This window comes from Tauraco erythrolophus, chromosome Z (genome assembly GCF_009769465.1).
Source record: "Tauraco erythrolophus isolate bTauEry1 chromosome Z, bTauEry1.pri, whole genome shotgun sequence".
NCBI lineage: Eukaryota > Metazoa > Chordata > Aves > Musophagiformes > Musophagidae > Tauraco > Tauraco erythrolophus.
In genome coordinates this window covers 72,692,435-72,718,724 of record NC_141496.1, presented here as the reverse complement: position 1 = coordinate 72,718,724, position 26,290 = coordinate 72,692,435, and the positions used below count along the sequence as shown (strand labels likewise).

Below are 26,290 nucleotides of genomic sequence, written 5' to 3'. Positions count from 1 at the left end.
CATTCGTTACACTGTTTTTACTTCGAGGATCTATAGCAGATCATCAGACCAGCACTGATACCACTCCTAACATTTAGGCCAACAAAACATTCGTAAATAACCTTACTACATTCCGCAGTTTATTAAGCAATATTTGCAACATTTCACACAGTAACTTCTGTCTACATTTGTATTTCAATCACAATACAACAGATCAAATTTGAGGTTTAGTCATTCAAAACAAGAGTTAAGGATCAAAGCGCATTAGTATAGCCTATGAAACTGCTAACTTACAGAATTTCTGATCTGCATGCCATGGGAACTTATGTCAGTATTTGTAATATACTTCATGGTAATGTCCAGAACAATGCCTTGGGTTTGATCAGGGTTAGTCACAGGCATATCTTTACGTAACCCCATATACTGAGATAACTTCAGTCAGCGTGGTTGCAGAGTGTGAGCCGAAGGGGTGCAGTGTGATAGTTAAGCTTCATTTTTACTACAGTAATAACATGCAAATGAAAAATTGGAGGCAGTAAGGACTTCCTCTAATTAAAGCTGCATTGGTTGCCTGCCTCCAGCTAAGTATTGCATCTAAAGGAAGGAAACAAGAAAACTCTATCCTTATTTCTTAGACCAGAGCCAGAGAGCTTAAACAGAGCAAACCACGCAGTGTGCAGTCACCATATGCCCATACCTTGCATTTCAAAAAGAAAAAAAACAATAGCCATAAAGCATAGTACAAACATCTCAATTTACGGTGTGTCATGCAAAATACAGAGTAATAGCTAAGAAACTACTTGTGCTCAATTAAAAGCGTCCCATCATCTTAAAGTCCACTCAGTCTCATTTTTAAAGGGATCTCTGTTTCTAACCTGCAATGAGATCATAAGACCACCCAGACTTGAGACACAAAGGTACGTGCCTCACGAGTGGGCTAGCTGCTACTGAAACACAGCTACAGATTAAATCTGTATGAATCAGAGCCCACAACTATGTGACTACATCACGGGGTTTAGCCAGCAAGTACAAAACACATTTAATCCTTTCCTGTACCTTTCCCTCTTACTAAAACCAGATTTCAGTATGATTCAGTACTTTACTCCATCGTATAAACAGCTGGGGCAAGGAGAAACACATAAAACAGTCCCATAGAAATAGCAAACCAAAATGACCTGACCTATGCCACAACTATTTGTGAATTCTCTACTCCCAACAGATTTTACAAGAACAACCAAATAAACAATCATAGCTTTAAAAAACATCTTCATGTAGTTTGAGGGCTTTCACAGAGAAAATGTTTATGGACGTTAACCGAGATGTCTCAATTACAGAAAACATTAGTAGAGTTCATGGAGCCAAAAGTAGCTATGACAGGATCTATTACTGTGTCCCAGCAATGTATTAACATTTCAATCTGGAAGTCAAACTCACTTACACATGCAGCAATCGATTTCTTAAGTTATGCATGATATCAGCTAGTAAACCACATGTGACCAACCTGGGGGGAGAGACCCCACACCAGGTTTATGCTTCCACTGGATGAGAACTGCTCACCTGGCATATTCAGGACAAGGAGCACCTCCATTAGATGTGATGATTACTTTAAATGCACATTGCTGTATTTACACAATATAGTATTGTAATATGCTGCAGCTCTGACCCAGAAAGAAGCTCTAGAGAGCTACTGGAAACACATCGCTCCAATCAAAACACTTAGAATTGTTTCAGGTCTGCAGTAGTCGCCTCTATCTCCTTTTTTAAAAAAAAACAAAACCAGCCAGATTCTGATTCATTTATACATCTAAACAATACATCCATGATTTCTTGGTTTTAGTAGAGTTTTGATAGAAAATTCAGACAATCTCAAAGCTTTTCGAATTTTTTGTTTGTTTGTTTTGCAAGGAACCAAACTTTTTCTTTGGGCAATTCAACTTTCCTCCTTTACTTGTTGTGAGGATCACTGGTATGCCAGTAACAGAATTAGAGCGCTAGATCTTGTGAACGACTGTAAATGATTCTCCACTATCATCAGCTAGTCAACCAGTAACAACTAGTGAATTGCCATCAAACTCTGTTTCTTATCTTAAGCGAGTTTCTTATCAGAGACCATCAGCCAGTTACACCCTGGCATGTGCCCACTGACGTGATCTCCTTGAAGCAATGGAACAGTATCTAAATACTTTGCTGTATGAAGAACACAAAGTAGCTCACTCTGAAAGCAAATCAAACATTGCTTTTCTGCTGCAGGAGCACTCAGTTTGCATTTACATTAGTGTTTTAGCTTGGATCATGAGCATGCTTTTGAAGTAACTTTGCCAGTCCCCATGCTTCAATTTTAATTTCTGAGTAAACTTGGAGCGAACAAATTAGACTTCTTTGGGGTGAAGCTAAACTAGCTGACGCACTCCCATTGCTAATGGACATTGAGGCCAATGGACCAGGAGAGTCAGTCTGAAGCAGACCACAAAAGACATCTAATGCACATCACGGCTCCCCGACATGAACTGTTCTGCTCTCTTACATCGCTGCTCCTACTGGGATGTGCCATGTCTGTAGACACAGCATCAGCTAGAATCAAAATGACCAGCCCTTCGAGAGCAGCCCTGAGGAGAAGGACTTGGAAGTACTGGTGGACGAGAAGCTCAATATGAGCCGGCAATGTGCTCTTGCAGCCCAAAGGCCAACCGCATCCTGGGCTGCATCAAGAGGAGCGTGGCCAGCAGGTCGAGAGAGGTGATTCTCCCCCTCTACTCTGCCCTCGTGAGACCTCACCTGGAGTACGGCGTCCAGTTCTGGAGCCCCCAACATAAGAAGGACATGGACCAGTTGGAGAGGGTCCAGAGGAGGGCCACGAAGATGATAAGAGGGCTGGAGCACTTTTCCTATGAAGACAGGCTGAAAGAGTTGGGGCTGTTCAGCCTGGAGGAGGCTCCGGGGTGACCTTATAGCGGTCTTCCAGTACCTCAAGGGGGCCTACAAGAAAGATGGGGAGAGGCTGCTCAGGAGGGCCTGTTGTGATAGGACAAGGGGTAATGGTTTTAAAATAGAAGGAGGTAGATTCAGATTGGATATTAGGAAAAAATTTTTTACCATGAGAGTGGTAGAACACTGGAATAGGTTGCCCAGAGAGGTGGTGGATGCTCCATCCCTGGAGACATTCAAGGCCAGGCTGGACGAGGCCCTGAGCAACCTGATCTAGTTGGAGATATCTCTGTTCCTTGCAGGGGGGTTGGACTAGATGACCTTTGAATGTCCCTTCCAGCCCTAACCATTCTATGATTCTATGATTCTGTGACCAACCAGTTAGCAGGGGTGAAGAGACACGGGGAGTGCTGTAAAAAGTCACGTCTTTTCGAGGAACGTAACACAGGAGACAGCAGTAGGGGACCATGCCTGGAAAGGTTACAAAGCTTTTACATAGCAGACTATAAACACTAGCTTTGCCAGGATTTTATTATAAAGTTGTATTTTCTGAGGCCCTGTACCTGTAAGAATACATGCAATACCATTGTTCTATAAACAATACAAATTAACACACAGATTGATTCTTCAGTAAATTCACTATATCTAATTTGAAAGAAGGTGGGAAGCAGCACAGTTATATATTACTTAAGAAAAAATGAATTTTACAGTTATGCTCATTTCCCCATGTATGTCTTGTGCCTTTGAATGCTTGTTCCTAGTGCAAGTCACGTGCCTGAGCTGACAGAGCCCAACGAAAATTCCCACTAGCCTTCACCCATTCCCTAAACTCTGCTTGATAATGTACCATAAATAATCAGCCTTAGAATACATATACACCACTAACCATTGTCGTGATAAGATGTGACTACAGAGGTAATCTGTAAAACAACTGCATGTTTATGATGCTAGTGCAAAGGACTTGAAGCTACATGCACCTGAATATCTGTATCATCTAAAGGTTTGTTTTAAAGATGTTTCTGACAGAACACACATATATCCCAACTCCGGCAGCATAACTGCAATGAGACCCTATGTCCTGTATCTGTGTTTCATGTGGATGCTTTTTTAGCAGGGTGGGAAGTAGAAGAAAGCTCACGTTATGATTAGCTAACTTATCTGCTAGCTTGTTAGTTAACTTTCTTGTTAGTTTGGGTCAAGTTACTGAAACATTTGGTATCAATCTTAAATATTTACATAGTCTTTAAACAAAAGTAGAAGAGATGCAAGTTTGTGTGCTAAATGTTTGGGAGGAATGGAAGCAGTCTGAGGACCCGTCTCAGAAGCTTTGCCTGGAACATATACTAGATGCAATAAAACTGGATCACTTTTCAGTTACCGTAGTAATGAATGAAAGAACTGATGTCCCTTCTATTCTTAATCTGCAAGTGATGCTTTGCTCCCACATAGGGTAGCATCTCTTTTGAAGTACAAGATCAGAATTCAGAAAGCCACCAACAGTTGCATCACACAGAAATTACTGTAACTCTGCAGTTTCTTGAAACTTTTGATAAACAGTTTTAAACTTCTCTTTAAAAAAATTAAGCTAATTATACCATGTATTCAACTTTCTCTTCAGTAAAGCCACAAGCATTTTACTAAAATACCATTTTCTTAGTTCAAAACCTACTTATTGCAAGAAATTCAAAACTGTAATTTGTTTCTTTAAACAAATAATTGCCACTGATGGGTCCAGAGGCATAAAAAATTTCCTTTTTAGTCCTCTCTATTTTTGGCTTGCAGGGAAGATGTGATCTTTTTTACCATCTCCAAATTGCATTCAGAGGCTGGGTTGTGCTTCTTTGGCTCACTTCATAGTGATGGCAACAGTTTTGAATTAGATAAGTTCTCTGCCTATATATACACATATAAAAAAGAAAAGTTTTGGAAATCTTTCTCCTTTCATGGTTACGCATCCCTCTGTACCCTTCACGATAGGCCCTCTCAAAAAAAAGAAAAAAAGACAAGACATGCAGAGTAACATCAAGATCTCAAATATATCAGAAAATATTTGAGCAATGTAACTTATATCCTAGCTGGCTGATAATTATTTTTTTGGAAGCTGCTAAAAGCAGAAGTCACAAGTGAAATGAAACAGAACGTCATACAAAGGTATCCCAAAATCAAGTACCAACCTACACATGCTGGGGATCAAAAGCAAAAGAATGTCTTCTGTTCAGCTGGCAGAAAAGCATGTTGGGCTAAATCTACACCAGATTTAAGACAGTTGCTAGATACATCTCCCAAATACAAGTCTGAGTGAAATATAAGTGACATACAGCACTTCAAAGGACACTGCAACAAAAGGTCTGCGTGGATTTGACCTGCATAAGGCTCCATCTCAGCCCTGGTCAGCCCTCAAATGGAAGTGGTGTTGTGGGTGCAGATGGGAAATGTGCTCTCTAAGCATACAGCGATACATGGTGGAAAATGAAGAAATTCAGAGGGATGATAAGTTATTGCCATATTGCAAACAAGCAGAGTTTCTGAAAAGAATGCTTCTTTATTAAAATTCCTGCATATGGCACTTTTCTCCTATCAATTAATTTATCTCCACTTTACATGCAAGAAAAACTGGCAACTCTTTTTCCCACACAGCAATGCTCTTTACCCAGCTGTACGTCAAGTAAATTGGAAAAAAACCAGGCAAAGGAATATCCTCTGCCCTCAACGCGAGCCTACTGCAGGGAACAAATGGAGCACGTCTACACTAGCAACAAATTAGTGGAAGGGCAGACTGGAACTTTGCATCTCACATTAAGAATAATAAATTTTGGTATTTAAGTCACAAGTAGTAAAACTTTGTTCTGATCATTCTTCTCTAAAACTAACATAGATACAGTCGCTTTTCTATTGAGGAAACATTTGATTATTATTTATTAATATCATCAAGCTACCACAAGGCAAGGATAATATTTTCCTACTGCTAACTTTGTAACATTTACCAAAATGTTACAAGTGCCCTTTTTCATGACAGTGCTTCAAAATACATATAAGTTTGTATTATTTTATATGCAGTAAAAATATATTGCACAAAATATATTTATGTGTTACATAACAATATATATTGATATATTGCATTTCAAGGCATTTTCTGTCACTTCATATTTATCTATGTTCCAAAAAATGTAGGGCACAGTAAACTAAACTAAAAGGATATAGTATGCTGATCTGATCTATTTAATCTTGCGCAACATTTTTCCGACTAGATCCTAATCCATATGAAGCGCTCCAGATATAAAACGGCAAGTGACGTACCTTCCTTTTTTTGACACAGTTCTTTTTGTCTTTCATTCTAACTATCTGTAGGAGAAGAACTTTGATTCAAATTTGTCATCATTTCTCCTTATTCTACAAAACTATCTCTAATTTTTCATTACATGTTATTTTGGCTTCTCTGTTATTTCAATGCAAAATTTGTACGCTTGCCACAAAGATTCACATGCAGAAAATCTAAGAAGTGACATTTATTGTGGCATAATCCCTGGGCTGTTACAGTCTTTCTGAATAAAATGATGAGAAACATCTTTTATATTTGAACTTCAAAACAGCCTTGATACATACTCAGGGATAAACAAAACAAAACACCATGCTTTGGCACCTCTTCTGATGAAGAGGAAAAGCATCAACTTCCTGAGATTAATTTTCCAGTCTTGTGTTGATCTTCAGTTTCAGACTATTTTTTTTCAAATCCTAGTTCTCTAAAAGGAGTGCAGATTGTGGAAATCAAGGTGTTAATAATCTTCCATATTAGAGTGGGCTATCGCAGCAGCGTTTGAGGTTTCAGTGGGTCCCATTCACCTGCCGGGATTGCCTGCATTGAGTCAGCAATGCTTTGGCTTGCACAGGCTCAGTAACCTAGCTAAGACAAAAAAAATGGTTTTTCCCTTTTCTTAAATGGTAACTGTCATAAACCAGGCTTATCTCTCTTGCAAGAAGATAACTACAGAACATTTAATTTCTGTCTGAAGCCTGGTTCAAGACTTCATAAATTTACTTGCCAGTTGCCCACTGGGAAACTCTCCCCGGTGAACAATCCATCTGGATGCTATAAAGAGTTCCATTGCAGAATGAGTTTCTGTGGTCAGAGAAAGACCACTTAAATTTATTACCTCCAAAAATTTTGCTATTTTCAAAGCAGAAAGATGACTGCAAATTCATAAACAGTAGAAAGTTACATAGCTTTTAAACTTGTCTCTACAACATGAGGGTCAGTTTTTCAGACTGATCAGTCACTGCTACCTCAGTCATTAAAACAGCATCAAATACACTAAGAAGCAATTCACTCGCTACAATAGCTCTTTGCAGGCTTGACTTTTAAATAACAGCAGGGTAATCTGAACATAATGAAGTATAATAACTTTTAACCACATCATCTAATCCTTTGTCACACTATGAGATCTAGAGCTAATTACATCTTTCCATACTGTAACAGTCCAAATCTCAAATTCTTCTAAAATAAATCTCAGTAGGGCCACCACAACTGTTGTTCTTATGGTAGACTAGGACAAATGCAAACAAGGAATACTCTCCTCCTTCTCCTCTGTACCTGGTTAGTGCATTTGTTTTCATGATTAGAAGCTAGCCTGCTCAAATATCCAACAATGTATGGATGCACTATCAAGGCAGTGATGGGTAAGTATGTGATTTGTGTGGGCTTTTTTGTTTTTTTTTTTAACAGAACTATTAGATTTTTATGGAGGCTCACAGCTATTGTGCTTGACTTTCTTTCACAAATAAGCCTTGAACAGCAACCCTTTTCTGGAGAACTTCTGTTACCATTCATTCCAGTGTTAATTTCAGGTTAACCCAATGCAAAAAGCAAGCTCTTTTAATCTGCTAATTTACTCTCTGGAAACTTCACCACCAATCAAGACAGGTGTTTCATAACTTTTTCCCTGAGGACAAAGTGATCTGTTAAACTTTTCAATGATATAACTGTTGAAATAGAGCTGTTTGCTAGCTTTCATTCAAGAACTCAGCTGAAAGTTCAAAAGCAGTGCAGGCCAAAGATAAATCTAAGACATCTAAGGAAAGGATTTAATCAAAGACAAGACAGTCAACCATTTCAAGATCAGGGATTTGGATGGTTACGGGAGAAACTGAAAGAGGAAAACGACCATTTTATTTTCATTCTTTAATCTCTCCTACTTTTTATACCTGCTCCGGAAAGAGCACCAGCAACAAAGGAATTCCTATGTTGTGTCACCCCAGATGATTCTCCACATGCTAACACACAGGAAGAGCTAGGTATTTGCTCAGAACAGGAAGTAGCAGATCATCCTGTAGAGGTGGCTTTCTGCCTTCCCACATACATGCTGTCCTACTCCCAAAATAGCCTGATGTGCGCAGGATGGCTGCCTGTCTCTCAAGACAAGCTGTGGTCTGAGTGACGCATCTGGGTTCCAAATATTGACTCATCAAAATTACCTAAGAAGGTGTTAAAGAGTGTCTTTCATCAAACCCTACCTAAAGGGCAAGCGTGTCCCTTTTACTTGTTTTTGTTCGTTGTATGTTTAAGATGCATTTTTCCACACTTCCTCTCTAATTAGGAATCTAGAGATTCATGTTAAAAACAACAAAAAGCATGTAAACGTATAAAGCTGGAATGCTAATACAGTCCCATCTCTAGCAAATGTATCATTACATAGCAAACTAGTACTGTGAAACCAATGGCTGGATGTATAGGATCATCAAATAGCTAAGTCTGGTATTTTTGAAGAAAAGGCTGCACACATCCTAAACATTTCCCTGAATATTGCAGTACTCAGTTTTTTGTCAGCTTTTTAAACCCATGAGCTTACACTATCCATTCCAACATTTATACCATCTGCAAGCAATACACAAAAGTTGATGAAATTAATGAGATGCCATCCACAGTAATGTTAAAATTGCACTCAGGAATTATCATATATTTAAAGTTTTAACATTTAATCTAATTTTTGAACCATAAAGTGACACTGACTATATCGAGCTGCAGGAGACCCCATACTCTCTGAAGAAGTAATGATTAAGAACTAGATCTTTAAGTTTCAAATACCTTACGTCAAGAGGTCTACCATACAGAAGAAACACAGAGAAGCACAACTAAGATAATATGCAAGACAAACTAAAACGCCAGCTACTCCCTCCAAACCACCATATTTCAGTGACAGATTTATTCCAAAGCAGTTAACATGCAGTATCTAAGCCCAGCGTAACAATGTTCTGACCAGCACTGTGATCTTCTATGTGTTAACTACGAAACACCAAAGCTGCTACCATTACTAACACATTTTTCTCAGTCCCTTACATGGGCAGTTTCTAGCGGATTGCTTAAAGAGACTTGATTGCTTATGGATCTTACAAACTACAGCTTTGTCAGAACAGAAGCAGGAGAAAACCAGCACAGGTTTTCATGACAGCTCTTAAGCAAGAGACAAGTAGCAGGCCTCCATCACACTCAGCTTTCAACAAGTTCTGCAAAAATCCAGGATGCTACCTGACTTCTCTAGCTAATGGAGAGTTAGGAAATTGAGACAAAGGATTGAAAAGAGGTAAGTTTTTAAATAGCGTAAGTTGTTATAATTAGCATCTAATAAATTGTTTATCAAATCTATGCTGGATTTAGCCTTTAGGCAAAAATCACTTGGCATTTACTGACTGACTCAAGTGGCAAAAAAAGAATGAGCAATCAGATTGCTTTCTGAATGCCTGAGCAAAGGAGCTAGCAGTTCTGTTCATATTTAGAAAAAGACAAAAGTAAAGGGAAAACAAAAAAGAATCTAAAAAATGGCAGAGAAGCTGACTTTATCAAATCTCACCAAGTCTGATTTTAAGTACAACTTCACATCAAATTAATTTTGTAAATGACCTCAAACTAGATGGCATATGACCTCAAACAGCTCCTTCGCTTTTAGCAAATTCAGCAACTTCTTGAATCTTTTGAACTGTATGCTTTTTGATCTGCTTACACAATATTCCATTATATTATGATGGTGTTAGTTATCACATGACAAAACTGGCAATTGTAGCCCATGTTTTCTAAATAAACAGGAAAATTTGCCAGATGAGGTCAAATGACTCTGAAAGACAATAGGTCTTTTAAGAAATGTGTTTAGTTCACACATTAAAGGGAACTTGTTCCATTCCAGATGCTTAAATCAAATTTAAGTCACATAGTAAATGAGAATCCATTCCTTCCTCTAGCTAGTCAGTACTGCCCTTTTCAAAATACACATTAGCACTATTTTAAGGCAACATTTACAACTTGTAACTTGGCTTTCACAGTATACCACAAACTAACTTCTCTTTCCAAGTTTATTTTCATTACTTTTGATGATTAATGCCTCTTTAACACAGTTTTAAAACCCAAAACAACCATCTAAGATAACAATACTGGGTTTCTACTGTAGCAGCCATACTTCTTCAATGTCTTTAGATGGACTATACAGTCTGATTGTAGAGTAATAGGTAATTCATCAATGATAAAGACAACAGGGTGTGAGGAAAGGAACAAGTCTGTGATACTGGCTTGTGATATCTCAGCAAAATCAGAACTTAGCATTTAACACACAATCTTTTCTTACAGTTGCCAAGCTGCATAACTTTCAACACATTAGCTGTTGCTCGGAACAAGCGCTTATTGCTAGAAACAAAGTTTATCACTGCACCTTTTGGATTGTATCCAGATTGACACAGGTAACGGACAAAAATTCTGCTGTACATGGTCTCTCTCTCAGGAGAGACTGAAAGAGTGGGTTTGTTCACTCTTAAGAAGAGAAGAGACATCTGCTTGTGTTCTTAATGGTTTCCCACTACCTAACAGGAAGGTACAGAAGACAGTCAGATTTGGAGGTGCACAAGCAACAGTATGAGAAGCCACAATCTGAAGTTGCAACACAGAAAATATTGATTAAATAAAAAAAATAAAATAATTGTTATGTAAGTGGTCAAACACTGGACCAAGAACCCAAAGAATCTGAATGTCCATCCTTGGAGATCCCCAGAACGCAACTGGACGTGGCCCTGCGAAAGCCAGTCTAGTTGGTTCTGCCTTGGGTAGGTGCCTTGCACTAGATGGCATCCAGAGGCCTCTTGTCACCTAGATTATTTTCCAAGTCTTTAACTTCAGCTGGTGATGAAGAACAACAATGTAGAGTGGGTTGGAACTGGCTTTGCTGAAACACAGATGCAGTATATTCTCCCCAGTGATGAAAACCGTAACGTTAAAAGATACAGGTTAAACAAATGATGTAAAGATACACCACAATACAAACTTTCTGGAAATTTCTATGGCTTCTTAAAAAAAAACAAACCCCAAAGTGCTGATAACAACACACAGCATAATGTTGAGCTCTCTTTCCTTTCACTTGCTGACCTTTTCCAACAAGAACACAGGAAATACCTGAAAGGTCATCAGGCATGACAAGAGCTGTGGTTCTCCAGAGGACGTACGTCAGGATTACAACATGTAGCCCCTCCTGCTCAGCCAAATGAATGTCACCCCCACCTCCGCCCCCAGATACAACACAAGCAAAAGTTTCAGGTGCATGGAATATACATATTCAATATGTGTATTGAAATTCTTTTGTTAAGAAATTATATTTCATGCTCCCAAATCCTGTAGTGAGATTTCCTAGAGCTAGCTGGCTCCTATAAACAGGTTCGTTATGTCCTATGCATGCAGGTGTCTGCACACATTTGCAGTTATATGGAAGCATACACGTTGCATAAGATACATTACATGCAAGCCTCCCTAGGTATTCCTAAGTACGCGCTGTATAATCTTCTAAATCAGAATGATATGCACATACCAAACTCCATTACAGAAAAGTACAAGAACAAAAAATAAACCTAAATATTACCTCCAAACAGGTAATAGCCACTGCCAGATACAGGATCCTCAGTCACACTCACCATACAAAACCAATCACTTACTAAGTCTAACGCTTTCTCTGGACCAGCTAGTTATCTACTGCTCTGAAGACAGTAGTTCTAAATGCATTGTCGTATGTGCTCGCAAGCAGCAGTTTGGTACTGCATATTGTGATTCACCTTTCACTATGACAACAAATCAGGGCGCACGTGGTGTTTTCGGAAAACCTCCACGCGCAACTCTCAGTAATTCCCTTTCTGGGAGAAGGTGGATCTTCAGGAGTTAATGGCACTGATGCTTTTTAGCAGTAGGATTCATGGGTAGAAGCTCCAGTACTTGTGCCACGGGCAAAAACAAAGCCACAATATGTAATAATAATAACCTCAAGAGTCGACGAATAGACACGGTGAATTCATTAGCTGTTAAATACCTCTGTTAATGTCATCTGAGAAGCTTGGCATTCGTTTGCCCAAACAGCAGCAGCTTTTTGGTTTGTTTATATACATATGCAATGAAATACCCAAATATTCACGTGGTTTTCTAATGGTGTACTGTACTACTTACTTCTCAGTGAGGTTTTATCAAAATGAACTTGCTTTGAATTAAGATACTTTGGTTTTTTTGCACAAGTCCTCCTGACTGCTAACCTTTCTGGCAATCTTCCTGTTGGCATTTGCTTGCTAAATTACTCGTCACCTGTGTGAACTCATCATTATCTAGGGGTTCTCCTTGCTTCTCCAAAGGCATCCTGACCAGTTATCTCATCAGCATATGAGTGCTGTCACATAGCCTCAGGTACCCCATTTTGCAGTGGGGAGAAGCATTCATAAGCATGAATCATGAATTTGCTTCAGTGGCCATCCCACTTCTTGCTCCTGTGAGGACTTGTGCAAAGCTCCCAAATTTGATTATCAGTGTTGGAAATCTGTTCATCCAGTTCAGTTTAAGTAAGTCACTGGAACACGTGCATCCCAGAACAGATTATGATGCAGTCTGTCTTTGCTTGCTCTTGAAATATCAAAGCAAAAAGGAGTTACAACCTACACAAAGGAAGCAGGAACAGCCTCCCATATTCTTCCCATACTACAAAAAATAGTCACACATTTGAAAGACAATCGCACTAGCGGACGTGGAAAAGACGACGTTATACACAAAATAAATAATAAAAAAATACAGCCAGCATTCAAGACAATTTAGTAACAATGGCCCAGTAGATATTTTAGGGATGCTTAGATGCTGAGCCCACATGTAGCATAGCTAGAAGCATCTCTGAAGAGTACTCTACCCGCAACTCTAAAGAAATGTTCAAATCAACAGCTGCGCTCAGACTTAAAATAGCTTTCTGCTCAGCTTTTGACATATTCAGAACAGTATCTGACACAGGGCAGCAACACAAAAGCCTGTGCCCAACGTGTGGCAAATACCCCCAAAAGATGGAAGTTGTTCAGGAGCTAATTAACAAGTCCCAACAGAAGCATGGGGGCAAAGGAAGAGCAACATGGTGTGTCACTGCAAATCCATAGGCTCCTAAGACAGACAATGAAGAAAAAAAGGCCATTGTGAGGGAAAACTTGTAGTCAAGCACTGTATTCCTATCTATTTCAGTTCAAGAAGGAACATTAAAAAACAGTCCTTTCCAGGAGCTTTCTGCTTTCCCTGGCAAAACAAAGGAATCTTTGCTGCCTCGTATCAAAAGGAAAACACCGTTTCCAAACATGTACAGGCACTTTTGCATAGTCTAGCTGAGGCATGCCACAATTCCACAGGTCTTCAGTGTAAACAATCATTAATGATCTAAATTTCATCAAGTCAGAAAGTGCCGCATATTCCCAACTTATTTGTTAAATTCTACTATTCTAAACACAGTCTCATTGAAAATAAGTATTCAAGAGCAGTAGCAATAACTCCTTACTCTTCCACTAGCTGCACTAGAAGGACACACAAATTTTGTTGAGGACAAAGTCTCAGATACATTCACTATTCAGAATTTAATGCCAGACTCACAAATAGGACACATCACACGATCACTTTTAGAAGCACTATTGGCTGCTCATAATCCATTTCTCTGTCAAGCCTATCCTTCCTTGTCTTGCAGGTCTTCTGCAATTTATCTGTGATAAATTTATCACTGTGAGAACACAGTTTATCTTATTGTATTATTATGTCTCCTACTTGCACGCTTTTTGACACCATTCCTTCGGTCTAGCACTGGCAATTCTGAAGTTGGATCCACTGTAGAAATCCAGGAAACACAGTGGCTTTCTTGGTGTGACAGATTTGATTTTGCCAGGATAAGCCCGTATTTAGGAGCTTCTTAAGATAAGAAGAATAGGAAAGCAAGGTTCTTCAACAGTCAGTAAAACAGGGGAAGCTTCGGCATTGCAACACTGAGCACCATGGAGATCTCTCAGACTCCTCCAGGTACTTGCATTATTGGCAACTTCAGGGCAACTGCTTCCTAGTTCCACGAGTGTAGTCGAGACACTATCAAAAACAAGATCCAGCCAATATCAGCCGTTGGCTACAGATTTACAGTCACTGGCCGTTAAAAAAAAAAAAAAAAGTCGGAAGAGGAGAAAAAGCAATAAACATTCAGAACAAAACCAAGTTTTCTAAAGAACTGCAGGCTGGGAATTTCTAACCTGAGTGCATAACAATAAGTGTAGATTATTTATAGTAAATATTTTTCTTTTTACTCTTCAGCAAATGGAACCATATGATACCTAAAAAGACAGGTACACAACTCCATCTTCCCAGCAACTAGAGCTATGAACACAGAATCGAATAGTAATTGTTGGTAGGAAAACATCTATTGTTCCTAAATTAAAGAAAAAAAAAAAACCTCAGCTAAAACGCTACTAGTACCACCCTTATGTTTCATAACCTGAGTGTCAGGCACACTTTACCAACACACAGGTCTCTAGTGGGCTCTGGCAGCTATGCCAATAAAACAAGTTGGTTTTGAACAGCTGGCTCACCATCATGACAACTGCAAAATGCCAATCATATCAGATTATTTTAAGAGTCCCCTATGCCACAGTGTCATCAGGTTACACCACCCATGCTTTCGTGATCAAGACACATAACTGCAAGAAGCTAATTTTCTTCCTAGATTTCCTGCATGGTTTTTACACTTTAACCTCGTTTTGCCATTTCACCAAGTTTCCCTGAAGCTCTGTGAAGATCCATGGACATAGGCATTAGAGTGTTCACTTACAACCACTGTCCAAAACAGACATTGCCACTTACGTGCTTCTCATGAGCACCAAAATTTTACACTGAAGAAGAGCTGCATATTACTACATTAAAATAATTTCGGACAAGAAAAGATGCATCAACATGAAAAATCTTACTTTTAACAGGCAGAATCTGAGTTGTCTACCATGGAATTGGTAAAACACCAGTTGTCACTTTATAGCTACCCTACAGGCAACTTCTCAGAGCCTCTTTAAACTTTCATTTCAGATGTCTGGAAATAGCACATTTTTGAAAATTAAGAGGTCTGTGGCAGTGCTGCTGTCCTTCTGGTGTTTGCTCCACATTCCTTTTGTCACCGCCTGATGGAATGAACACACGCGCAGGCACGGACAGCCACAGAAATGTCATCCTTTCAGGTGTCTGGCATTTAGAGCCCATCGCATACTGACTTCTCAGGAGCCCTCCCTGCCTCTGCTCCTTGCTCTTCTCTGTTACCGTCACTTTAACCTGTCTCCTGGTTCCCCAAAAGTCTCAGTCAACTTTGTCACTTGAAAGCAATCCAGGCAGGAATTTTACTCAAATGCTGCTGGTTTTTCTTACTGGAAAGAATAGCTGATTTACAAATTACCTCGATAAAGGATCCCAAAGTCTGCATAGCTAGAAGACAATAGAGTAGTATTAAAAAATCCTGCCACTTTGAGCTTCTGGCTATTCCCTCACCTTTCTTTGCCCTAAATCATCTGTAGCAGCTATGTTAAAGTCCTTCCTGAAAAAAAAAAGGAATTGCTATAGCTATGCAGAAGCTTAAAATGCTTGTCTTCATAAAAACAATGTATACTTGGGTTTATGCTCCAGCTGCTTTTATGCAAAGACAAACATTACAACTTCAGAAGTGACCCTAGTTCTCTGTATAACATAATTCTAGACAATTTTAAACACATAATTTCTTAAGCTTTAAAGTGTTAATTTTAACATATTATACTGAAAATGCAAATACACTTTAAGTGCAGTTTATTAATCTAATATTCTTTAAAACTCAAGGGAAAATGTAAATTTCTCCACTAAGAATAGCACAAAAGAGTGTTTGTTTTCCAGCTGCAAAGCTAAAAAAGTCAGAAAGTGGAAAGATACATGCACTATCAAGACTCAACATTCCCTCTTCGGGATCACTATGGAAAAAACCAAGAAATCCGAACCTTTCTGCCTTTCCCAATTGTTTCCATGTAGGCTTCATTTTCAGATCACTCTTCTGTGTTTTGAGATTGTATAGCTATAGTTCTTTTTTGGTTAAGCAACTAAAACAAATAAACTTGCATAAAACAATGTAAAACTTAGGTGTGGCTGTTTGTCTGGGGAATAGTAAGAGCATGAATAACCATACCATAGTTAGTGCATCCTGCAGCATTTCTTATCTTATGCATTGCAAACATTAAGTGTCTGCTATGTTTGGTGATATTTTCAGTGATATTCACCCCTGCAATGCCTGCAGAGCCAACGTTGCTAAGAGCCTAAGTTGAATTCTATTCCTTCTTGGGCATGAGCAAATTATTTACTAAATTCCAGTGAGCTGAGCCAAGAGATTACTTGCAGAAAACTTAACTGTACCAGTGTGGGAAAAAGATTCCGTTTGACTCTCTGAACCCAGAGTGAGTTTGTATACCTGGCAACTGGTAGTTTTACTTAATTTCAAAAGTGCTTCCTTCTAAGAATCGGTCACTTGATGTACATTTTATTGACCAACAAACAACTGTATGGTAAAACAGGTTTTCGAGTCATTTTTCAGAGCATGCTTCAAAGAGGAAGTTTTGTCTCTCATCTTCGATAAAAAATACAAGGGCATCAAAACCAAATAAAATCCTTTCATTCGCTTTATCATTTTTCTTTCCCTTTCACTGAGTAATAATGTGAGCTGACTAGTTCTGGAACACTAAACTACGTAAGTTATTATGTAATGTAAGGTACTGCAGAGTACCTGATCACTTTTCCTATTATATGAAGTAGAGATAGATTAGACTGATGTAAGCTCTTCTGTTCACTATGACTAAACAGAGATTCGTATTTACACTCGTGTCAAGTTGAGAGCGAGCGAGCAAAGATATTGCATAATGTCATTTTGGTGACATGAAGCATGCTACCAGCAGCATACAAGGAAATGAATTTTACCATCTTCAAAGGATGATCAAGATGCCCTCACATTTGCAAAATACCATGGCAGATGTTACACAGCAGTTATTTCACACAAGTAATGCGCACTTCAGAAACTCCTCTTGTACTAATCTCTTTAGATATGGAAAAGATACATATAATGAACATCAAGTAAGTAAAGTCTAAAAAAATACTACATGTATAATCTATAATTAACATAATCGCTTTTAAAATATAGCTAGAAAAATTTTTTGCCTTAATATTTAAGCTGTGCTGCCTTCAAAAAAAAAGCATGATGCTTATACACATGGCCTATAAAAGCCTACTAGTAAATATCCAAGAGTTTCATATTTTTTATTATTTGGTAGTGCCTCACACAGAGGATCTCAGCACAGTTAGCAGGATCCTAGGCAAGCTCTCAGAAAAATACTCTGGCAGTTGTTTTTTGCTGTAATTCAGCAGATTACTCCCTGCACACACAAAACAAACCCCAACAAAACACCAAAATCCAACCCAACATCCAAAACATACTTCACAAATCAGAGCAACCAGGAACTAGACTTTGTATGCCTTTGCTATGTAGTAAAACACTAAGTCTTGCAGCCTGCAGAAAACCCCATAACCTTCAGTTCTTTAACCACTAGATCAGCTAACACACATCTATCTTCACACATCAGTCAGTTTCTTGCCAGATTTTAATCTAGGTGTGTATGTATTAAAATGTGTACATTTCCTCTTGATTATCTTCTATGTGTAGGAATATCACCCTCCTTTTATAACAGAAATGTTGGCATTTATTTCCTGAATTAAAAAGAGCCGCTGAGTCTCACTGACCTATGTGCATATGTTTTATTTCTTTAGGGGTAAGGCCATACAAAGAGTCCCTGATTACATCCTTTCCAGTCTTCCAGATGTCAGTCTAATCCACACTGCTTTCACCACAGCCACTTGAATCACCTCTTCTCCCTGATACTCACTACCGGCAGCAGCCTAGTATTGCTTGCATAGTGTTTTACAGATTTGCACTGCCTTCATGGTTAGCTTACAGAAAAGATAATTTCCACATAGCATAATGGGCTTAGAAATCATTGACAGCTTTTAAAATAGTGTTTAAAAGCAGTAATTAAGTAGTCCCAGTATTTCTCTCCCACATCTAAGTTCTGTTTCTTTATCCTCGGAAGTACGCACATTGAAGTTATTTTCCTTCCTCCCCCAAATCTTCCTTTCTTTGCATTACAAATTGAAGAGGCATTCTATTTTCAAAGCTTAATTCTGATCTTAAAAAAAGAAAATATGCATTTGATATTTTTCCATGGAGAATAAAAGGCCCCGTAGGCTCTTTTGCCTGCTATTCTGTAGATCTGCACGCCTGTTCTTGTGTTGGTGTTTTTTCTTCTCTTTACAAGTCCAGCAATGTCAAGCTGCTACCACAAACACAAGCAATCCAGCACACACATATATGTACGCATATTTGCATATCCTGGCAGGTCTGTTTGGAATGTGCCTAGCAGGATTTATTGCTTCATTTTAACAGTAATCTACTATTTAACCATTGACCTAGAGCCTAGGAATTAAATGGTTTTTAAATAACTGGAGTACGGCAAGCTGTATTAAAAGTCATATTTGTTCCAAACAGAGTTAAACAACAGGTCCTATATTGATTTTACTCAAGTCTTTCAAGAAATCTACCTGAAGTGGATTTGGCTTGGAAACTCCCTACGTTTAGAGGAACTTGATGAGTCACAAGAGTAATTTCCTTTTATAAATAATACACTCTCTTGACACACAACTTGAGTTCCCAGTTGAACATATACAAGCGTGATTTCTTTAGACAATTTAGTTCCTGACAGCATCAGTTTTTCAGTTCACAAAACTGATAAAGCACCCCAAAAGGCAAGTTTTACGCAAATATACATAATGAGGTAAAGATTAATAACCACAGTTTATGTTTTCCTCAATTTTATTGAAATCTAATTAATTTTTCTCTACCTACCACATCATCCTACGTGCTCCAAACAATTTTTCTGTTCTTTCCTCATTTAACGTCAGAGGTTCTGAAGCCACCAATGGACTATCATACAGCTTCCCAAGTAACTTGCCTGACATCTTCCAGCTGTAAAACACAGATAGTAATGCTGACCCCTCAAAAGAGTCAGGCCTGAGCTGCAAAAAAACTGAACTCAAAATCAGTGGCATAACTTGGGGGCTTCAGTGGAGCCAAGACTTTACCCTGTGCTTAAGGCAGTCTGAGGGCAGAATAAGAGACTGGCACAAATTTCCGGAGAGCTCACGTGCACTCAGCTGTCACCACAGTCACTGCCCATCAGAAATGGTTTTGGTTTTTAAGCAAGCAGAAGAATTTAAAAGGTCACAGCTTCTTTTAGCAAAGTGAAACTACAAACCTCTGTGCTGCACCACATCCTCCCAAAGAGACAGATGTAAAAAGCAGGGAAGACCGCATCTGGTAAGCAACAGTATTTCCTACTGTGCACCACGATGAGATGAGCTCTGTATCTCTGCTCCAGAGGTGAAGAGCTCCAGATGGCCAGTACCACTATGCTAGAGCAGTAGAGCATGAAGTGCTGCGCTGTGCCAGCAAAGAAGTACTGGTCTGGGCAAGCTTAGAAGACAAATCACAATTTAGTCCCAATTGCTTTCTCAGTCTCCAGAGATAAGCAGCCACATACCAACCTGAAACCATCTTGTGTAGGTTAGAAACACCTAAACCATAATGCAGGCCTGCCAAAGATAAGGCAAAAATCAAAATATTTTGGTTTGAGAGCATCCCAGTACCAAAACATACAAACCATGAATTACCATATTTGGTAACTATGATAAACCATCAAGCAGAACACAAAGGGTAGTTATGTTCGCACTGAAAAACAGTCATACCAAAAGCAAGAGAAACAAACAATTATGAAGAACCCATGCCTGCTGAAGAAAGCATATTACAAACCCATACTGTTTTCTGAGACTAAACAAGCTGAATCTACAATTGCAAGAAGAGAGATAATTTAGCTTAAAACTATTTTAAAAAATTCCACGCGAGCCTCTCCCTTTTGATGTCAGGTCACTCTCAGAGCATGACATGTCAACAAATCACTCAGTGTCACACATCTATTTAAGAGAGAAAATACAAAGACAGATGATATCTTTCCTCAGCTACAGTAAACTACAGCTCTCTTGAGGGTACACCCAAGCAGCTAAAAACCAGTCCAAAACTATTTGAAAAACAAAACCAAAGCCAATGGGTTCAGAGAGGCATTACTTCCCTAAATCTGCATCAGAGCACGGTTCACAGTTTCAGTTTTTCTGCCCAACCTGTACTTCTCTTTTCTCACTCTGTGGCAGGTTATTAATCCAGCATTACAGAAGTCAGCATGTTAGAGCAATCAGCTAAGCTACTCTGAAGACGAAAGTGAGAAAATCATCGCAAGTGATTACGTGTTAAAGTCTGTGGCTTAATGGGTACCTTATAGTTTCAGCATCTCTGAGAATACATGAAGATTAGCTATAATATAATTCCACAGTAACTTTGATATCATAGAATCATAGAATGGTTAGAGTTGGAAGGGACCTCAACGATCATCTAGTTCCAACCCCTCTGCCATGGGCGGGGAAACCCTCCACTATAGGTTGCTCAAAGCCTCATCCAACCTGGCCTTGAACACTTCCAGGGATGGGGCATCTACAACTTCTCTGGGAAATCTGTTCCAGTAACTCACCACTCTCTGAGTGAAAAATTTCTTCCTTATATCTAATCTAAACCTGCCCTCTTTCAGTTTAAAGCCATTGCCCCTTGTCCTGTCACTACATGCCCTTGTAAAATGTCCCTCTCCAGCTTTGCTGTAGGCCCCCTGTTATGTACTGGAAGGCTGCTATAAGACCACCCTGGAGCCTTCTCTTCTCCAGGCTGAACAGCCCCAACTCTCTCAGCCTGTCTTCATAGCAGAGGTGCTCCAGCCCTCGGATCATCTTCGTGGCCCTCCTCTGGACCCGTTGCCTGCATAAGTAAGAGTCATGTCAGGAACTGCAGAACCAAAGGTTTGAGAAACAGTCTGAAAAGGCTTTCGTCATTGCGAAATGTTTGTGTTGGGAATGAAAAAATGTAAGTGCAGGCAGAGATCTTTAAATTAGCCATTTAAAAATGCGTATTGTGTGAGTTGCATATTGATCTTAATTATCTCCAATAGATTATCTCAGATCCTGTACAAAAAAGTTACAATAAAAATACAGTAAGATAGCAGCAGAGGAAGCTTCTACTCTCAGCTCTCCCTTTCATATAAAAAACAGTTAAAGGTAAAAGGCTGAACACTTACTTCAAGGCAACAACTGACCTCTCTATTCACTAACACAAAGCCTACTTCCATACAGAGTCAGTGAAAGCGCACATCTCTCAGACTTTGTCCAAGCTACCTCTGCCACCAGCTGTTGCTCCTAAACCTATGTGCTTGTCCATCTCCCCTGCTGCAACATGAAAAGCAGAAGAGAGGGAAAGTAGCTTGTCTGCGTTTAGCCCATATCTGGGGATAAACAGTAGTCAGCTCTTCTGTTATCCAGTGACCCCTCCCCACTCGAGGAAGGGATCAGGGAAAAGAAGGAAGACCCATGGGTTGAGATAAGAACTATTTAATAATCACAATCCCAGAAGACAGAGAGTAGGCCTGGGGAGCAGAATGACGGGCGAGACCCTCCAGGGACAGCGACCACTAGGAAAGAGAGAGAATAAACTTTCCAATTTATAGTGAGCATGACGTTACATAGCATGGAATATCCATTTGCCAGTTTAGGTGTCAATCAGCCTGGCCACGCACCCCCCAGGTTCTTGGACATCTGGGTCCTTAGCAAAAGACAAGTTGAGAAGTCCTTGATCACTATATGGGTACCTGTGCATCATGGCTGGCTACAAATGAAAACAAAGTGTCTTACTCAACTTTGTTCTCACCGAACGGGGTGATGCAGTCTTCTTAAAAATGCAGCTAACTTTAGAAATGTAACTTTCCTGAACAGAAAATTAATTTTATGATTTTATCCTAGCAAAACCAGGACCTAGCCAAATCATCAAGCATCAAATTTAAGGCACACAAAAAATATCAGGGCTTTGTAGCTTCAAGTGCTGTTAAAAAAGAAATTGCAAAAGTTTCATTGGATTCGGTAATTGCACAAATGCTTCAGCACAGTCTCTAAGGGTTACGGCAAAATGATCAGCTTTAGCTAGGCAGTATCAACTATTTGTTGTAGCAGCTCCTTTTGTCAGTGACTTATACTGGGTTTTGCTCTTGAAGATGTCTTCTCACTGAAAAATTCAGAGATTTAAAAGAAATAAGCGATTCAAGGGCTCTAACACTGGTGTCCAGATCAACAAAGAGTACAATTTGCTTCTTCCTCATGTTTAAGCAGAAAGCCTGAGCTCTGTAGAGCCTGTAGATATTAAAAGCACATTACGTCCTTCTTCAAATATGTTGACAATGGCAAGACACGTTCTCATCAACAGAAAGCTGGCATAACACTTGTTTCCACCCCCGCAAAGAGCTATTTTCCATTCCATCAACTAATATCACATTAAATAAATAGCATCAATACAACTAACTGAGAGCTTCTAAAAGTTTCACAGCCATAATAAACAATCGCAAAATATTCAGTTAATTTTGATTCAGGTATTTATATGTAAGCGCAAAATACTGCCTTTTTTGTTTTCTTTCTAAACATTTTAATACTTGAACATCACAACAGATATTTTAAGATGTGTGGGGGCTAGTTTAAAAGTAAAATAAAAATCTAAAGCAGCTCTATCAGTCTGAAAGCAGCACCAACAGATCAAGTTTGAGAAACAAAAGCCAAGCATTTTGCTTATTTAACTCTGCCCCCCTTGATAAAGTGTTCCCTGAGGCTACTTCTACAACAGCACTGAATAAGAAAGAGAAGGAATTTGAAACATCTGAACTGGCAGCTCAATATGTAACTCAGTAGGACAACTCTGAAATCTGAGGGCTCTCCGTAGTTGTCACCTTTTACATTTGAGTCTTTCATAGGCTCCCTGAGTGTGGTAAGCTGGTCAAATTTAATAAATAAGAAAGCCTGAATTTTAGTCATTTCAACCCAGAAGCTGCACTTGCACAGCACTGCTGTACTGAACGGGGAATCTGGCCCAGTCCTTCTTCAGTAGCAAACACCTGATTTACTGTGCCTGCCTACGGAGGGTGATTTATTCTGCCTTTGTTATACACACTGAATGCTTCATTATCTTTATTGTGTTCAAGTTTTTAGAAGTTGCAATAATAAATGTATCCTTAGCTGTTATCTATGACACCTTCTCTCGCAAAAAAAAAAAAAAAAAGCTAGAGCTGACGATTTCCTTAAGTAACCAGAGACAAGATCATTCAGGTCTTCATTCAGTTCAGTTGATAAATACAGCAGTATGTGCAGGGTTTTTTCTAACTGTATTTTAAGTTGGGCCTCCCCACTCTAAATACAGATCCGTAATCCTTTCATACTACAAAAAAGACACGAAGGAAACTTCACTTTATAAACCACTTTAAACGTTTATGGCATAGCATGCAAGAAAACCTTAATAGCCCTTTGACAAAATACAAAATAGAAATCACCTAAACAAGATACAAGGAATAGAAAAGAAACATTACCTAGAGAAGCAAGCTTGGAGCAAGAAGGAGGAGAGCACAGTTTATTCTTTTATAGGAGAGCAGTAATTTTACTGCAAGGTCAAAGGAAATTGAGGAACTCAGCTGTACTGGGTGGTGGCCCAAAGCAGGTGGGAGTGCACCAGATCATGACCAAAGGCTTCTCAGACCAAAAATTAACTTTGCAAGTTAAAAATGGACAGAACAAAAAAAACCCCAGTAAACCACAACCTGGAGGAAAATAACAGATTCCTGGTGTAGGCGATGAGCTCAGCCTAAGAAAGAAACCATGGGCATATTCTCTGAAAACCTGCAAAATAAAAGGCTTTTTAAACTTCTGTTACCAAGCAATGCATCTGGTAGTGGGGATTTGGCAGAGCTTACTGAAACATAGCAGTGGATGGGATGATAGCACATGGAAGCACAGGAAGAAAGACTCATCTTGTCACTGGGAAGTGCAAAATCAGCTTACAGAACCTATAAAGAGTATCAGTGGGAGGTGTAAGAAACCTGGCACACTGACAGAAAGTGCTACTTTTCTCAAAATAAAAAAACGTTTGGGTCAGATCATAAGAGATTGAATTCAGGCTACTTAAACAACCAAGAAAACCTGAATATAATTATTCAGAGATTAATATCACCTCTCAGTATCATGAAAACAGATATGAAAGCAACTACTTGTCTGAAGTCTTCATTGTGATAAAATATATTATCAATTGAAATCTGACATAAGAAAGCTAGAAGCTGATAAGAGTACACTTTCCGTTGGCTTTTGTTTGCATTCTACTGAGGTAAAGACCTCAGGCTATTGAGAAGCAAGACCTAAGCCACCATCAGGAACATGCTTCCTTCAACTGTATTACTATTTACTTTTTGGTTCTTTGCATACTCAATTTCTTCACTTACCACCCTGTTACAGAGAAGCATAGAGACTCATGTTCAGACATGCTCCTCACTTGATCTTATTATGAATACTGCAGTCTTGGAAATACCAAGCAATATTTAGCAACCAAAGTAACATTAGGAGAGATAGTCAATTACTGCTTTCCAAGACGCTTGTATTTCACAGCAACATAGCACATCCATTTAGCACTGACAAAAGACAAAGAGCTGTGCCGTGACACACTGCAATAAAAGATGATAGTAATACTTGAATATTGTCTTTTAATTAAGGAACCGCTTAAAGCTCACTAATTATAACTGCAACATTGTTACTGTTCTGCTCTGGGGTATGCTATCAGGGAAGTTATGGCATTGAAATTTGCTAAGTAAAGTGTTCTTATTGCCATGAAGTTTGCAAATCTTATCTAAAAAGATGGTTAAAAATAATGAAAATGCATTGGAGAGCACCAGTATGCAAGTCTGGAAGGCATATAGAGTATTGGCAATAACCTAGAAATTGCCTTTGCGTACAGTCCGAATAAATTGGACTTCTATAAAATTGACTGAAAGAACTCTTGTCCATGCACACATTTTTCATTTTAAGTGCACTATAGCTGTAAAGAATAGGGATGCCGTTCTGAAGATTCTTAATATGCTAGAATTTTCCCAGAAGAAAGCAACAGAGAGAGTTCCTGCATCCTGGATTTCAAGAGAGGAAGAAAACCCCTTAGCTCAATGGAAGCTATAAATATCACAGAAACATGCAACTACTAAAAGTCTCAGGGGTTTTTTGCCTCCAGTAAAGAGGCTTAAAATTTATGTCACTATCCATGACATTAAAGATGTCCCAGATACCAGCACCTGACAGAGATAATGAGGGGAAAAAAAAATCACATTTCAGAGAATATAAGTTTAAAAACAAAGGGAACATTTTAAGCCTTGATCGGAACAAGTAGAAAATTAAGTAACTTCCTGCTTTCAAGGTCTTTATTCTTAGAGGATGGTGGTTGTAGTGTTGCTACAAGACCACAGTAGCTCTTTCACAGAAGGAGCACGCTGAGCAGGTAATGACTGAACATGAAAGCAATGGCTGGGACACTGTTAGTCAGGCCATGAAGAAGTTAATATGCAGGAGGTAAAATGAAAGAAGGAACAATGAAGAGGTGAAACCAGGCAGATGAAGCATTTCTCCTGAGAACCTGGGCTAAACTGACATATTGAATGCATGCTAGGGGACAGACAAGTAGCTTTTAGGCAAGCCTGCATGTTTCACTTATCTTCTGATACAACAGAGCAATAAGTACCAGTGGTTTTGGTAGCATGTTTTTCAGCATGTAAGTCTCCCAAACATGCAATCCCAGAGAAACCAGACAAGGAAAAATTGCTTCATTACCACTTGTCTGGTTTATCAGTTTGCTCACACTGACAGTAAATGCTTTGCTGCACGTCAGAGAGGAAAAACATTCCCGTACTTACTCAGATGTGTACGTATCTGATTAAATACTCCACTTACTGAAACGGTGTGTGGCAGAACATCAGCTGTACAAGACAACACAGCAAAGTGAGCTGAGTAACTGCAGGGAAAGGACAACTAAGTACTTTTTGTCAAGTGTGCCAAGGAGGGCCA

At 39.1% G+C, this 26,290-nt stretch overlaps 1 protein-coding gene across 6 annotated transcripts in view; it reads right to left on the bottom strand.

Annotated features, from left to right (window-relative positions):
- The window catches only part of CDC42SE2 (CDC42 small effector 2), an 87,570-nt gene that overhangs the window by 10,055 nt on the left and 51,225 nt on the right, over positions 1-26,290 (bottom strand). The gene's annotated exons all lie outside the window — the stretch shown is intronic.